At 38.3% G+C, this 15,272-nt stretch overlaps 1 pseudogene; it reads right to left on the reverse strand.

Moving 5' to 3' along the window:
* Positions 1-8,541: 8,541 nt before the first annotated feature.
* LOC113249157 (40S ribosomal protein S23-like) lies at positions 8,542-9,019 on the reverse strand (annotated as a pseudogene).
* Positions 9,020-15,272: the final 6,253 nt, after the last annotated feature.

Consider the following 15,272-nt stretch of genomic DNA (forward strand, 5'->3'; position numbering starts at 1 on the left):
GTAGGGCTCAATTCCGGGACCCTGGGATCATGACCTGGGCTGAAGGCAGATGCTTAACCGACTGAGACACACAGATGCCCCTATTTTATTTTATTTTATTTTATTTTTTTTTTTTTTTTTACTATAGAATATAAAAACCACACCCAGAGTAGAGAACATAGTGCAATGAATTTACCGTTCCCATCACCTTCTTCAGCAGTTATCAATACATGATCAGTCCTGTTTCATCTCTGCTCTGACCCACTCTCTACTCCTTTCAGATTATTTTGAAGCAAATCTCAGTCATCAAATATTTCATCTGTAAATATGTCAGTATGCATCTCTAAAAGATAAGATCTTGTAAAGACATAACCACAGTACATTAACTCACCTAAAAAAAATGACAAGAGTTCCTTAATGCTGTTAAATATCTGGGGCACCTGGGTGGTGCAGTCGTTAAGCGTCTGCCTTTGGCTCAGGGCATGATCCCGGTGTTCTGGGTTCGAGCCCCGCATCAGGCTCCTCGGCTGGTAGCCTGCTTCTTCCTCTCCCACTCCCCCTGCTTGTGTTCCCTCTCTCACTGGCTGTCTCTCTCTCTGTCAAATAAATAAATAAAATTTAAAAAATACTGTTAAATATCTAATTGGTGTTCATGTTTCCTCAATTATCTTACAAATATTATTGTTTTGTTTTTACAATGTGTTTGAATCAGAATCTAAATAAGGTTTTTACATTGACAGTGGTTGAGATTTCTCTTATCTTTAAATCTCTAGACACATTGTCTTTCCATTCTTTTTCTCTTGTAATTGTGTGAGAAAAAGCTGACTTGTTTATAGAATTTCTCAGAGTCTGGATTTTGATTATTGCATCACTGTTGTGTTAACGTGTTCCATTATCCCTCATAACTCTTATACATTATTAGTATGGTTTATAAACTCAGATTCAATTTATTCTTGACAGTTCTATTTCATATGTGCTGTGCTTTTCTGTCAGGAAGCCCATAATGTGATATTTTTTCTCGTTGTTTGTTGATATTATCAGCCATTGATGATCATTACTGGGATCATTAAGAATTGGAAAACAGAGATATTCTAATTCTATCATTTTTTTCTTCATTTATTAGCTGGATGCTTCTTTAAAGAGAAACTTTCCCTTATCAACTAGTTGGTTACCCAGAGCTACAGATCATATAGGAAACTTGATTTTTCCCTTTATTGATCAGTTTTGAAAGTATAAGGAGGTGGTTCATTCATAGCATCCTCTAAAGGCGACCAATGAGATTTTAATTTGTAATTATCGTTTATTCATATTTGATATTTTTCAATCCCTTTCATTTATTATAATTATTGATGTTCCACTTGGGCCAGGGGAGACATCCATAGGAGTCTTTCATAGTTTCCTCATGATCTGGAATGACACGGTGTTTCAGTCTCAACCTGTACATTTCTTGTCCCAGACCTGGAATTAGACACTTCTCTAAAGATGTTTGCTTTGTTTTAGTAGGAAATGGTAGAGATCACAGCTGGGTGCTAGGACTGCTCTTTCCTGATAGTTCGGTCCTCATTTCCATCATGGGTTTTGAAACCAGACATGTGGATTTGAGTCCTCATCCCTCCACTTGCCAGCTGGGTTCTTAGGCGAGGTACTTATTGTTGATGGTAGAAATGCCCTTTTATTTTATTTTTTGTATTTTGAAATATAACATATATGAAAAAGCATATAAAGAATAAATGTATAGTATAATAAATTACAAAGTGAACATCTATGTAACCACAACCTAGGCAAAAAATATATAACATTTCCACAGACGCTGTCTGCATCCCTTTTTTATCACACATCCCTTCATCCTCTCTAAAGGCAGTCACTATTTGCACTTTTATGGTTATAATGTCCTTACTTTACTTTATAGTTGGATCTCTTACAAATAGACCCCTTAGGGTTGCCTATTCTTGAACTACATGTATGTGGATTCATGATCTGTGTATTCTTTTGTATCTGATTTCTTTTGCTCAACACTATACTTGTAAGATTTATTCACGTGGTGTGTAGCTGTGTTTTTTTCATTTTTATTGCTATATATATCCCATTGTATGAACACACTGCAATTTGTTTATCCACTTGATGATTCCAATTTTTGACAAATACAAATAAGTCACTTTGATCACTGTACAAATAGTCTGATGTACAAATGCATGCACTTGTTTTGAGTATATTCCAAGGGGTAGAATTGCTTGGTCACAAGGTATGCATATATCAGAATTTAACAGATAATGCTGTACTATTTTCCAAAGTTGTTTTGCCAATTTACTGTGTAAGAAAAAGACCCAATTGAGCTTTTTGCTTCTCTTCTTAAAGACAGTTCAATGGGAAGCTCTAAAAGAGAAAGAAGCTAAGACTTGCAGGGGTTACTTTAACCTGTGGGAGTGAAAAAGAGCAATCACAGGAATAAGTCCTTGGAGCTTCCTATTCCCTGCCTCTTCTTTTGGAAATTGTATTGTTCTCTGAAATATAGTTCAAATAGTCCTCTTCCTTGAAGCCAACCCTGATTCCATTAACTAGAAGGAGAATGATTGATAGATTTTCCTTTGTATTATAATTATATGCGGGCTCATCATCCCCACTGGAACAGGCACCAAGTCTTAATGGTTTTTATTTCCTACTCTCTGGTACAATTCCTTTTAGTGCAAAGAAAAGAAGCCTATCAGGCAACAGTGGATGATAATTCAAGAATAAAAACTAAAACCTTCATTCGTTTAGTAAAGGACCCTGGGTTTTCCCCCTCCCTTTTGTGGGTAGAGTGTGGACCACTGTGTTTTGTGAGGTCACCACAAAAAAGTTTGGGTAGAATATTTATGGTTACTTCTATTTCCAGTTCCTTCAAAGGTGCCTTGTATGTTTTGTGATTTCATTCATTGTATGGCTGTTTTATAGTGTTGTATTATATTGTGATGTCTATTTTTAAGTTAAGTAGTTATTGAGTCAAAGGGATTTTTTAGTGTTTTATTATTCTTCCAGTAAAATAATTTAGTCTGTAAAATACCTGGTTGCTTTATACAATTTATAGAATGAAAGATAGACACCTAACAATTCAAAAATTAAAAAACAGAATACAACCATAAATGAAGGTGTATCCTTCCTACCTTGTAAATAGCTATAATCGGTCTCTGCCCCATGGGTGGTCAGACTTCCCCTATGAGTTAATAGAAAACTAAGGAAACACTGTTAAGGTTCTTAAATGTAGTTAAATTTCACATTGCTCTTAGAGGAGAGTGTTGTTTTCTGGAGCCTGTGTGTGTGTGTGTGTGAGTGTGTACACGCACATACTTGCATATCTGTAAGTATCTTTTCCCTATTGATACTGTACTCCTAAGTTTGTTTCTTATATCTTTGCTTTTCATATTTTAAGATACTGCTGATTGCAAATGGCACATCATCATTTCCACACTGGGTATACAGAGCACACAGTTTGCAATTGTTGCCTTCACTTGTTATCACCTTGCTATAGTTATGCTTAGTAGGCATTACCCAGATGAATATGAGTGTACTCTGGCCTGAGCTACTTTTCACACTCAGAGAGGTTGCCATGGCCATGGCCAAAGCCCCTGTTAAAGGGTATGCACAGGTTATGATCCTCTGTTCCACATACCCTGTAACTCTGATCACAGCTGATTAGATCAAAGATGAGCTCCTTCCTCAAAGACAGCCAATATTTAGGTGGCTTAGCAAAATATGAACTAGCTTTTTCTGAGTTGGGTTCTCCAGAAACAGGTCCTGGGGTGATTTGTATGAATGTGCCCTGGTGAAAATCTGCAAATAAATCTAGAATTTGTCTTGCTGTTGCAGGACTCTTGAGATATGAAGTGTTCTCAGAAAAAAGTAGAGTAGTGGGGACATGGGACAGGGAAGGAAGGTAAGACAGAGAAGGTAGATGTCAAGCAAAACCCCACAGAAGATAACTGTTACAGTTCTGCAAAGAGGATTGGAGAGAAGTGATCACATCACAGACAAACCCATCAGGGGTGAGGGAGCTGCAGTATTTATACTCCCATACTCATCAATCATTGGTTAAGGGCCAAGCCTATGTATATAAATTTCCAGGCACTGTCTGTTCTCTATGCATGCAGCAAAAACTGTCCTCATGCAGCCTGAGGGCAGCCTTTTGACAGAGAGATGCAGGTGTTGGTCATTGAGAGAGAAAGCACTCTAGGACTGGAGTACACTAATATAGCACAGCCATTATAGGGGATCTGCACAGAGCACTGTCAATAGGCCTACAGGCCTGGTGTGATAGGTTGCTCAACAGGGACTATTGTGATTCATGGAGCTAATTTGATCCTCTCTCTTAGGGATCTGGATATGACATACATGGAGTTAGTAACAACTGAACAGGCAACAGGATCCAGGAGCAAGAAGCAGGAGAGTTGAAAAGAATAGAAGCAAAAGTTTACAGATTTCACACTCTTTGTGGGTGCACATGTGCTCTGGTTTCACTTAGCTTTACTCTCATTCCCCCAAGGAAGTAGGTATTTCCTTATTCTACCATTCCTTTTTGTAATGACAGAATATCTTAAATATAAAATATGGATAACGATTACACAACATTTGCAGCAATATGGACGGGACTGGAGGAGATTATGCTAAGTGAAATAAGTCAAGCAGAGAAAGACAATTATCATATGGTTTCACTCATTTATGGAACCTAAGAAATAGGAAGATTGGTAGGAGAAGGAAGGGAAGAATGAAGGGGGGGTAAACAGAAGGGTGAATGAACCATGGGAGACTGTGGACTCTGGGAAACAAACTGAGGGCTTCAGAGGGCAGGGGGGCGGGGGATTGGGATAGGCTGGTGATGGGTATTAAGGAGGGCACATATTGCATGGTGCACTGGGTGTTATATGCAAGTAATGAATCATGGAACATTGCATCAAAAACTGGGGATGTACTGTATGGTGACTAATATAACAAAATAAATATTATTAAAAAAAATATGGATAACAGACGTGACTCCCTCCAAAGAAGCAGATGGCCAGATTCTTGGGTTCAACTACCTTGTTATTCTGCTTCCTCTTTTTTCTCTTTTCCTCACTTGTCCATGCTGGGTGAGGTGTGGATTCCACTTGGGATGACTAACTAGATTATTACTGAACTCATACTTCTCTGATTTTCAATATGAGTTGTGGGTGTCTCTGATGAATTAGTCTAGAAATTAAAGATGTGTTTGTAACATTTCTCTACCTCACAGGCTTCATGGTGGGCAGCAGGTCATTGTTATAAACTGTGATTTGGCATCAATCCTTGGACTACGAATAGCTCAGCCTCTCACCTTACACCCAGTCCCAAATTCGCCCATTTCTTATGCATTTGAGCTCAGCACATTGGAGTTGTTAAAATGAAAATGTTTTCTGGAAACAAACCATATCAGTTAATAGTCTTAATCTACATTCATATGCTCATGGGCAGTGATACAGCTAAAGAATTGCAGAACGATAGCTCCACAGAACAACCATTTCTTACAATCTGGGATAACTCTCAAATCTGTCTTAGTAGTGTGACTTGCTGGAGAAAGAACTTAAACCAGATAAATATTAAATTAGCGCAAGAACTGCCCCCTTAGTGGTATTGAGGCAGGCATTTTATCCCCCAGGTTTGGCAACTTTATTTCTGTATCTGATATTTTAAGGAAACATATAAGTAATACTAATACTATTTCTGTAGATAATGGTTAGGTATAAATGAGATCAGAGAAGGGGAAAATGATTTACAAAGCCAGTATAACATGTGAAAACAAAAATAAAAACTAAAACAAAGCAATTCATCCTGAAGCTTAGTATATGTGGAGTGGAATTCAGAATGACAGGTAATCTATGTCTTCCTAAACCAAATAGCTGTACTCATGCCAGTGCATACACTTTACCTGCACCAAGGCATCAACTTCCAGTTGTAACAATATCTGGGAACTCTCGGAGTAAGGATGACATGACTGCATTAGTTTTTTTTTTTTAAAGGCAATAATATCCATTAAATAACGTTTATTAAGCACCTCCTTTGTGCCTTACTTTTCTTATGGGGCTAGTAATAGTACCTACTTCATAAAGGTATAGTGAGAATTAAATGAGGGAAGTATTTAGATTAGCACCTGTTATAGTTCTAGTGTGCAATAGCTGAAATTTATTATTAAAATTGTTAGGTACTAAAGTCACTATTGGAGATATAAAAAATGGACAAGATACGGTCCTTCTCTTCAAGGAGCTCCGAGCCTAATGGAAAATGAAACATGTAAAGAAGCATTTATGATTTGGTAGGATTTAGTGCAAAATAAAGACATGTTAATGCCAGGGTACTAGCTTAAAAGAGTGAACAGTTAATTTTGTGTGAGTAGGTAATGAAGATTTTCCAGAGTTAGGAGACCCTGCGGTAACATTTGATACTGGGCACTGATAGAGGCTATTAAATGAGAGTGGGGTGGAAGGCCTTCTAGTAATGAGACACAGTACAGTACATTTGGGAACTGGATACCCAGGAGTGGAGCAAGGTCTGTCTGCAGAAGCAGCCAATGGTGATACTAGATGGTCAGGTAGAACTATGCCAAAAAAAAGTTTTTCTGTGTAACATTCAGGAGCTTGGACTTTATCCTCTGCGTGATGAAGACCACTGAAAGGGTTTGACCAAAAACAACATCAAAAAAGATATAATCAGATTTACATTTTGAAGAGATGACAAGATGACTCTGGAAGCTGTGGATAAATGCCAAGTTGATAAGACTGAACGAGCTGTTAGGAAAGTCCAGGCAAGAAACGGGAGAGTGTTAACGAGGACAGTAATAATGGGAACAGAGAGGAGATAAGAGACAAGGCAGCTCATACAGGGAGACAGAATATAATAAGCTGCTATTGAAAGGGTTAGAGATATCATTGTTACTTATGGTACAGTTAGGCCCTCCCAATTATTCTAAAGAAACTTCTCATTTTAATGCCTGTCAGTCCATGTATTGAGATTCTTTGCATTTCTCCTCAAATTATATACTGTCATGTAGGGTTTTGTAGTTTCCATCCAAATTCATCTCCATTTAAATTGTAAATATTGGAAGAGGAGAATAAAGTCAGTGTTAAAGTGGCAATGGTCATTATGGCGTAACTTGTGTTTGCTGCAACTCCTCAACCCTGAGAAGTCTCAGAATGAAGAATTTAGGGATATAGTCAAGGTAAAAATGGGAGATTCTGGAGGTATAAAGAAAAAAATGGGATCGTAATGGTAATATGTAAGGATTATATTGATATATGTTAGTGAATTACTCTAATAGAATATTAGTACTATTTGGAAAGCTGTCAATGTCATCTCATATTTAAACTATTAAGTGCATATTTAAGCTGTGCAAAGCACTTGCATTCATTTCATGGCTAATCAATCCAGTCGGAAATTGTTTGCCAAATGGTAATGGGATTTTCTCTAACAGCCAGATACTTAAGTCACTAGACACCAAATTATGGGATAAAAAAAATCAGTTCCACATCCCGGATAATTATTGACTTAAAACAATATTGTGTTGAGTCCCGGTGTGTAACATCTAACAGCAGATGTCTTTGTCTTGGACCATTTTGATGATCTCAGTAACTCTAGCATGATAAACTAATGATGCAAATTATTTTTTCATTTTAATTTTACATTGTAGATGGAACTATTGGCTTTTATTTATTTTTTTTATATTGGCTTTTAATGTAACATATTTTCCGTTGCAGCCAAGACCTAAATTAGAGTAATAACAATGGAGAAGTAGAGCAGGTGACATATTTCAGAGCTATTTGGAAGTGCAAAGCAGGAGTTGAAAGAATAAATTCCAGGCTTCTGAAGTGGGTGGCTGGCAAATGATGGTGCCAGTTGCTGTGATAAAGAAGAGAGGAGGAGAGGGGGGAGATTTAAGGAGAAGACAGATTCTGTTTTAGATTTGATGGATTTGAGGTATCTATGGTATGGATGTGGAGAAATTTACTAATCCCTTAAGTTTAGAACCCAGAAGGGATCTATGTTTGTGACAGAGATTTGAGAGTCATCAGTGTACAGGGAATAGATAAAGTTATAAGAATGAAGAATTCTAGGGAATACTAACATGGAAGGAGAAGAACAGGGGAAGAGGAGAGAGAGGAGGCAGGAAGACAGTCAAGAAGAAAAGGTAGAGGAGGGAAACAATGAAAGAATATTACTTATAGAGAGATGGTTTAAATCAGCGGTTTCCAAACATTGTAAATTATGTATTCAGTCAGTAATTTTTTTAACAATCCCCATGTGTATTTACTTATGAATTATATACATATAATATTTTAGTCTATATAATATCTATTAATAGATAGACCCTGAGATCATAACCTGAGCTGAAATAAAGAGTCAGACCCTTAACTGACTGAACCGCCCAGGCGTCCCAAAGATGTATATTTTCTTTTTTTGACTTTTTAAAAAAAGGCACCCTGTTTTATTATTATTATTATTATTATTATTATTATTATTATTATTATTATTGTGGGTTTTGGCATATGAAAATTTATTATTGTCATATTTCACCATTAACACTTATGATCTTGGTCTTTCCTTCTTGCCTTTGCATAAGGCCAAAAGAGAGACACTGGCTACTTTCACAACCTTAAAGTGAATTCCAGGAATGTCACTGACAGCATGACTTTGTGACCAAATTCAGCAACCAGAATCTCATAAATTTCCTCAATAGAATTCAAACAACCATTGTTGGGTACAAAACGTGTGTTGTTGTTGTTGTTTGCCAGTCTTGATCAGCTGGACCCTGACACACTTCCTAATGGCAGAATTTGGCTGTTTGGCTTCAACCCCTACTTTTTCCAGCATAATTCCCTTCGTATGGAATTATGGAGGAATTTGGAGGAAGCACCACCAAAAGGGTTGGCCTTCACAGCTGTGCTTTCTTGTACTGTTTTCTTGCCAAATGGGCTTTCTTGTACTGTTTATCATGTCACTTCTGATCTTGTCCATGGCTATGGAGCTTCCTGGCAGTACAAAGATCATGACACTTGCCCATCCTGCCCATACCACCGGCCTGAGCAAAAGAGTTATTATTATTTTTTAAGTAATCTCTACACCCAGTGTGGGGCTTAAATTTACAACCCCCGAGAGCAAAAGCTGCATGATCTACTAACTAAGCCAGACAGGCACCCCTTCTTTTTGACTTTTAAAAACTTTTTATTATGGAAATTTTTGAACATACTCAGAAGTAGGAAGAATAGGATAATGAACCTTCACATAGCCATCATCTAGTTTTGACAGTTATTAACATAATATTGACATTTTATTTTATTTTTTGGCTTTTTAAGTTTTTATCTTAATTCTAATTAGTTAACATACAGTGTTATATTAATTTCAGGTGTACAATATAGTGATTCAATAATTCCATACATCATCCAGTGCTCATTATGACAAGTGCACTCCTTAATCCCCATCACCTGTTTAATCCCTCCCCCCACCCCTACCCATCTCCCCTCTTGTAACCATAAGTTTGTTCATGATAATTAAGAGTCTGTTTCATGATCTCTCTCTCTCTCTTTTCCCTTTATTCATTTGTTTTGTTTCTTAAATTCCACATATGAGTGAAATCATAGGGTCTTTATCTTTTTCTGACTGATTTATTTCACTTAGCATTATATTATCTAGCCCCATCGATGTTGTAGCAAATGGCAAGATTTCGTTCTTTTTTATGGCTGAATAATATTCCATTGTGTATCACATAAAATGCATATTTTCCCCATTTTAATGTTTGTCCATCAGAAAGCTGAAATCACTGTCTACATATACATGAACTTAGTCCCAACCAATCATATTGCCATTATTTGTATTTTAAATAACTGTTTACATTTAAGGTAATCTAAAAGGTTCTTGTAATACATGTTAGCTGAACTTGTAAATGACAAGAAAGCTGTTTCATATTTAACTGGCAGTGTTTTTCTTTGTATGCATATGGTACATAGAAGGAAATATGATGTATTTTATAAACCATAGAAGTTGTAATGTTTTCTTCTATCACCTAAGTGAATCACCCTGTGTACCCTAGTTTGGAGATTAGGTTTAAATTAAGAGGTAGGGGTCAATTGTGTGGAACATATTAAACAGATCAAACAAAATATTATCTTAAAAAATGGAAAAATGTTCATCACTTTTAACATCCTGGTCACTGGAGTCTTTGGTGGGGAAGTATCAACAGTGGAAGAGGGACAGCCAGATCACAGAGGCCAAAGGAGTAAGCAACAACAGGTTACATTTAATGCACACTCACTATATGCCAGACACTGTGCTAATTAAGCACTTCTTATATAACCCTGAGAAGAAGTTATGATTATTTCTAATTTAAGGAAATAATTAGAGATTTACAGATTCTAAGTGACTTGTACTAGGTCACACAGTTAAATAAGTGGTCCTAGCAAAATATGAACCCATGTTGAGCATTTTAAAAGCTAAGTTCTTAAATAATATACTATAATGTCTTCCAGCATGAGGTTAGTTAGTGGAGATGGAGACTGAGTGCAGACAACTACTCTTCTGGGCAGCCGGGTATCTTGCCTACGGATAAGAGCAGAAAGGGCAGTAAACGGCCAAGTGTAGGGCAAGAGTTGAGCATTTTTATATGGTGCAGGGAATGAAGCAGGAAAGAGAGTTTGAAGCAATTAGGTAAGAGGGATAATAAGGGGAACAAAATCCCTAAGGATCTAGAACACAGGGGAGAGAAGTTCAGCCTTGAGCAGCAGGAGGTTGCCTCCTCTACTAAGGGGAGAAAAGTGCTAAGAACTGGAGTCAGGTACAAGTATGGAGGTTTTGTGTGGGGAGGAGGAAGAAGAGACATGGGAGATTCCAAGTTCACATTATTTATTTTCTCTGTGGAGTAGGAGACAAGGCCATTGCTTAGAGTGTGTGGAGGGTGGAGAGAAAACAGGTAGTGATCAGACCTGATAGGACAATTATAAAGCTTTAATCAGTAGCTGTGGGGAGTGGGAGCTGGTACAATTTTGGAGTTTTATACTGTATAGAGAGACAGTGATTGGAAGACAAGGAGGCAAGGGAATCAAATATTGCAAGAAAGATAGAGGGAGCTGATAGACTGGAGAAAATTGAGATATCAGAGTCCTGGAAGTCTCAACGAGATTACTGCCTCCACAGATGTAGGGGCATAGCAGAGTGCTGAAGCTCAAAGAGAGAAGAGAGGTGGACCCTGGCATTTGAGCCTTCACAGCGGGGACACTTATCTCCCATCCTTCCAATGACCATCTTTCTAAATTCTCTCCTTTATGGCAAGACTGGAAATTTGAAAATTACATTTCTCAGATTCCTTGTGGAGTTTCAGTTCAGAGCCATCCTATAAGAGGCACTGGGTTGAGATTTGCAGCCATTCTTCTTCAGCTGCAGCTCCAGAGGGGTGCATGAGCATCTGCAGGTGGCAGAGATCTGGGCAGCCGTGCCAGGATTTCCAAGCATCCTCCTGAGAACCACCTACTCGGGTGCTGCAGAGGGCTGAGATCCTCAGTACGCATTTTAATACAGTGTACACATTTCTAAATTTCATGCATCCTAGCAGTGTCTTCTCTGTCCTTTGCTTCCCTGGGCCTTCAGAGATTGTATAATCCTCTATTTTTTTTTTTTAAAATAAAATCCCATTTTACTTGTGCCTAGGGAGCTTTCTGTTTTCCTAACATAACCTTGACTAGTATGCACTCCCTCCTCCCCAATTCTTCACGTAAGCTGGATTATGAACTTTTCCATGATCATATTAATATTGGTCAGGACTATCATATCTGTTTATTGGGATTCTTAGTGGCAAGTAACATAAAGAATATATAGCTAAATTAAAAAGAAAAGAAATGTATTGAAAAGATTTCAAATAGCTTGTGGAATTGCTAGTAGGATGGGAGAACCAGGCTCTGGGAATGAATCTAGACAGTGGAGGGGAAACATAAAATTATGCCACAGAGTCAAGTGCAGTGATGGCCGCTGCAGAACTCAGGGGCAGTTTTGCCTACCTGATGAAACCATGCCCCTCTGCCCTAGATATAAAGGTGGCAGGGAAAATGAGAATCTGGACTTCCAGCTAATAGAGTGATAGCTCCGTCTCATAAGATGGAGGAACCTCAAATAAGAGATTCAGAAGCTGGGAAGCCTCCTAATTGATAAATGTCTACTCTAACATCCAATCTTATGTGTGTGCTATAGCTTAGACCCTTTTGTTTGTCTGTCAGACCCTCCAAATGCTCATTGTCCCCACTATGTGTACTTACCTTTAAGGGCCAGCTTCCTCCTAGAAACCTTCCCAGCTGGCAGCATCTGCTTCCTGCCCTGACTTCCTATAGCAATTTGTATCTTGTTTGACCTTTTTAAATTCTAACTTGTTTTTATTGATATTTGCACTTGAAAATATCAGTTATAACATATTTAAGGTTGACTGAACATTAGAGGACGTTTAATGTGACTAGCGCATCAGCTCCTTGAGGATCATCGCTTGCCTTACCGATATTGTGTGTCCACAGTTCCCAGCATAATACTTACTTATGACAGACACATCATAAATGTGAACTTGAAGTAAAGGAACCACACCAAGATTTGCTTGTCCCAATTTCCATTCTCTCTTCTAGCCACCTTACTCTGCCACCACCTGTTTGTCTTTGATCCCAACCCCTCCCACATCCTCTAGGATCTTGCTTCACTCCTTTAACTTATCTAGAATTTTCAGTCACCCTCTTTACAGATTTCTGCTCAGTGGCCTGAAATATGCTCAAAGGTCCCCTACTCGACAGCAACCTTTCTTGTTTATCTGTCCTTCCATCTCCACACTTAAAAAAAAAAAAAAAAAAGAATGGTTTATATGTAGTCTCCATGTTGTCACTTCACTCTAGTCTCTCTCTTCTTTTTCTTAAAGTCTGGCTTGTTTCCTCTTAAAGGTGACTGCTCCTGGAACTGTTAGCCCTCATCCTCTTTGCCATCCTTGGTTGTTTGCCACTGATGACCACGTGACCACTGCTCTCTCTTGTCCTATGAGACTGCATTTCTGATTCTTCTGCTGCCTTTCCTTCCTGGTTGCTCTAGTGAGCATTTGTCAGTTTTTGGCTGCTTAGCATCCTGACTCCTGTCTGTTTGGGGAAATCACTAGGGCAGGGGTGTGGAGGCAGGCAGAATCCACAGGTTGGTGGAAGCTCTAACTCTCCCCTTCCTCCCTCCCCTGCTCCAGGTGCTAGTGCACTGGCTCATGGCCTGTGTCCTGTCAATCAGAAGCTCCTGTCCAGAACAGTCAGAAATTATTTCTTTTTTTTTTTTGATAATTCAAGGAGAGTTTAACAAATAAATTAAAGCAACTATTTCTAAAGAGTATGTATGATAGCGATTAAGAAACCCACAACAGATAGTATAATATGCTGGAGCTAGTAACAGTCAGAGTTTTATCACCCCAAGACCTGAAGGAATCTGGGGAGGGAGCAGTCATGAAAAGCTAAAAGGAGCATTGTGCATACGGGGCTACCTTGAGAGAAGCTGTGACCTCAAGGTATACACCCAGCCAAGGATCACCCTGCCAGGAGGAACCAGGAGAATGTATGCTCTGACCTGACCATCCTTTCTTTCTGCAGCATCCTATCAGGGCTCCTCATTGGCAAAACCCAACTGCAAGCCAGAGGATGGGGGGTTTATTTGATGTAGCCTCCAAAACATTTAACAGAGTGAAGAAGAGTGTAAGGAAGATCTGGAGAGCCAACAGAAGATTTCAGGATACTATGTGTTTTACTAATTCTTAGTAATTAAGATTTATTTTTTAATTAATACATTTCTAGCATCCTCTTCCTCCTTTCCAGGTTTATTTTATTCCTTGATGAAAGAAGGAAGATTATTAGTCCTTCTTTCAGTGGGGGCTTATGAATAATAAATTTCTTAGCTTATCTGGAATGTCTTCATTTTGCTCTCACTCTTGAATGATAGAGCTGAGTATAAAGTTCTAGATTGATTGTTACTTTCCTTCAAAATTTGGAAGATATTATTGCATTGTTTCCTTTAGTGTTGCTGTTGAGAAATCTGCTGTTGGTCTGGAAGTCTTTCTTTTGCAGTTAATCTTTTTTCTCTGAATGATTTAGGATTCTCTTGCTTTCTTTGGTCTTTTATTTTATTCCAATGCATCTAGATATGGATTGATTTTCTTTATCCTGTGAATGACTTGGCGTGCTTTTTCAATCTGAGGGTTCATGTTTGCTTTAATTCTGAAAGATTTGCAGCCACTATTACTTCAACTATGACCTTTTGCCCATTCACTATATTCTTTTGGCATTCCCATTAAGCATATATTGGAGTTTTTCATCCATCTCTCTAAATGTCTCTTTTTTATTTTCTTCTCTATGTGTCTGTGCTAGATTCTGGGTCACTTTTGCTACTGTGTCCTCCAATTCACTAACTCATTCTTCAGCAGTATCTAGTCTACTGTGAAACCTATCTCCTGAGTTGTTCAATTTCTATGTTTTTCTTTTCTGTATTACCTTTAAAAAATGTAACTTCTTGTTTCTTTTATGTAAAATCCGGTATTTGTCTTACAGTAAGAAATTATTTCTGCAGGTGGAAGTAGCATGACAAGTCTTCTATCCAAAGCAACAGTACAGCCTCAGCACTGCTGAACATGCCCTGCAGGCAGCACTGGGTTGATGTTCTCACCAGTACTCCTGTGGCCTGTGTGAACTTGTCCTGAGCTGCTGGCCTCATTTGGTCCCTTCTTGTTTTTTGATCCTGGTTCTCCCTTACCTGCTCTCTGAGAGCAAGCCCATATACCATCAGTAAACTCCTTTTCTGCTTGGGTAAGACTTAGTTGGTTTCTGTGGTTTGCTCTCAAGATCCCCAGCTAGTACCTTTCCTTTTCTTCCTCCCAGCCCCTAAATGAAGATATTCCTCCTGGCTCTTTCCGTGTCTGTCTTTTTTCACCATCCACACTTTATAGGAAGCTAGCAAGCTCATCTATTGCTTGGATGTCAGTTATCACCTTTATGCCACTTTCTCCTAAATCTTTTTCCAGATTCCACTTCTCTCCTCAGCTTTGATTTAAGCTCATGCTTCCAAATGCACACCCTCACATGTCCTTAAGATGCATCAAAATGTACAGCAGACTCACCAACTTTTACATTGCTACTAAATCCATTTCTCCTCCAAATTTCTCTCTTTCTTGCTGAACATGCAAACTGGATTTTTCTATCTATGCCATCCCTCACATCCCTAAACAAACAGTGCCAAGTTCTTTTTATTTTTTCAGGACCAGTACCTCATATTTC

Source organism: Ursus arctos, unplaced genomic scaffold (assembly GCF_023065955.2).
Source record: "Ursus arctos isolate Adak ecotype North America unplaced genomic scaffold, UrsArc2.0 scaffold_1, whole genome shotgun sequence".
NCBI classification, from domain to species: domain Eukaryota; kingdom Metazoa; phylum Chordata; class Mammalia; order Carnivora; family Ursidae; genus Ursus; species Ursus arctos.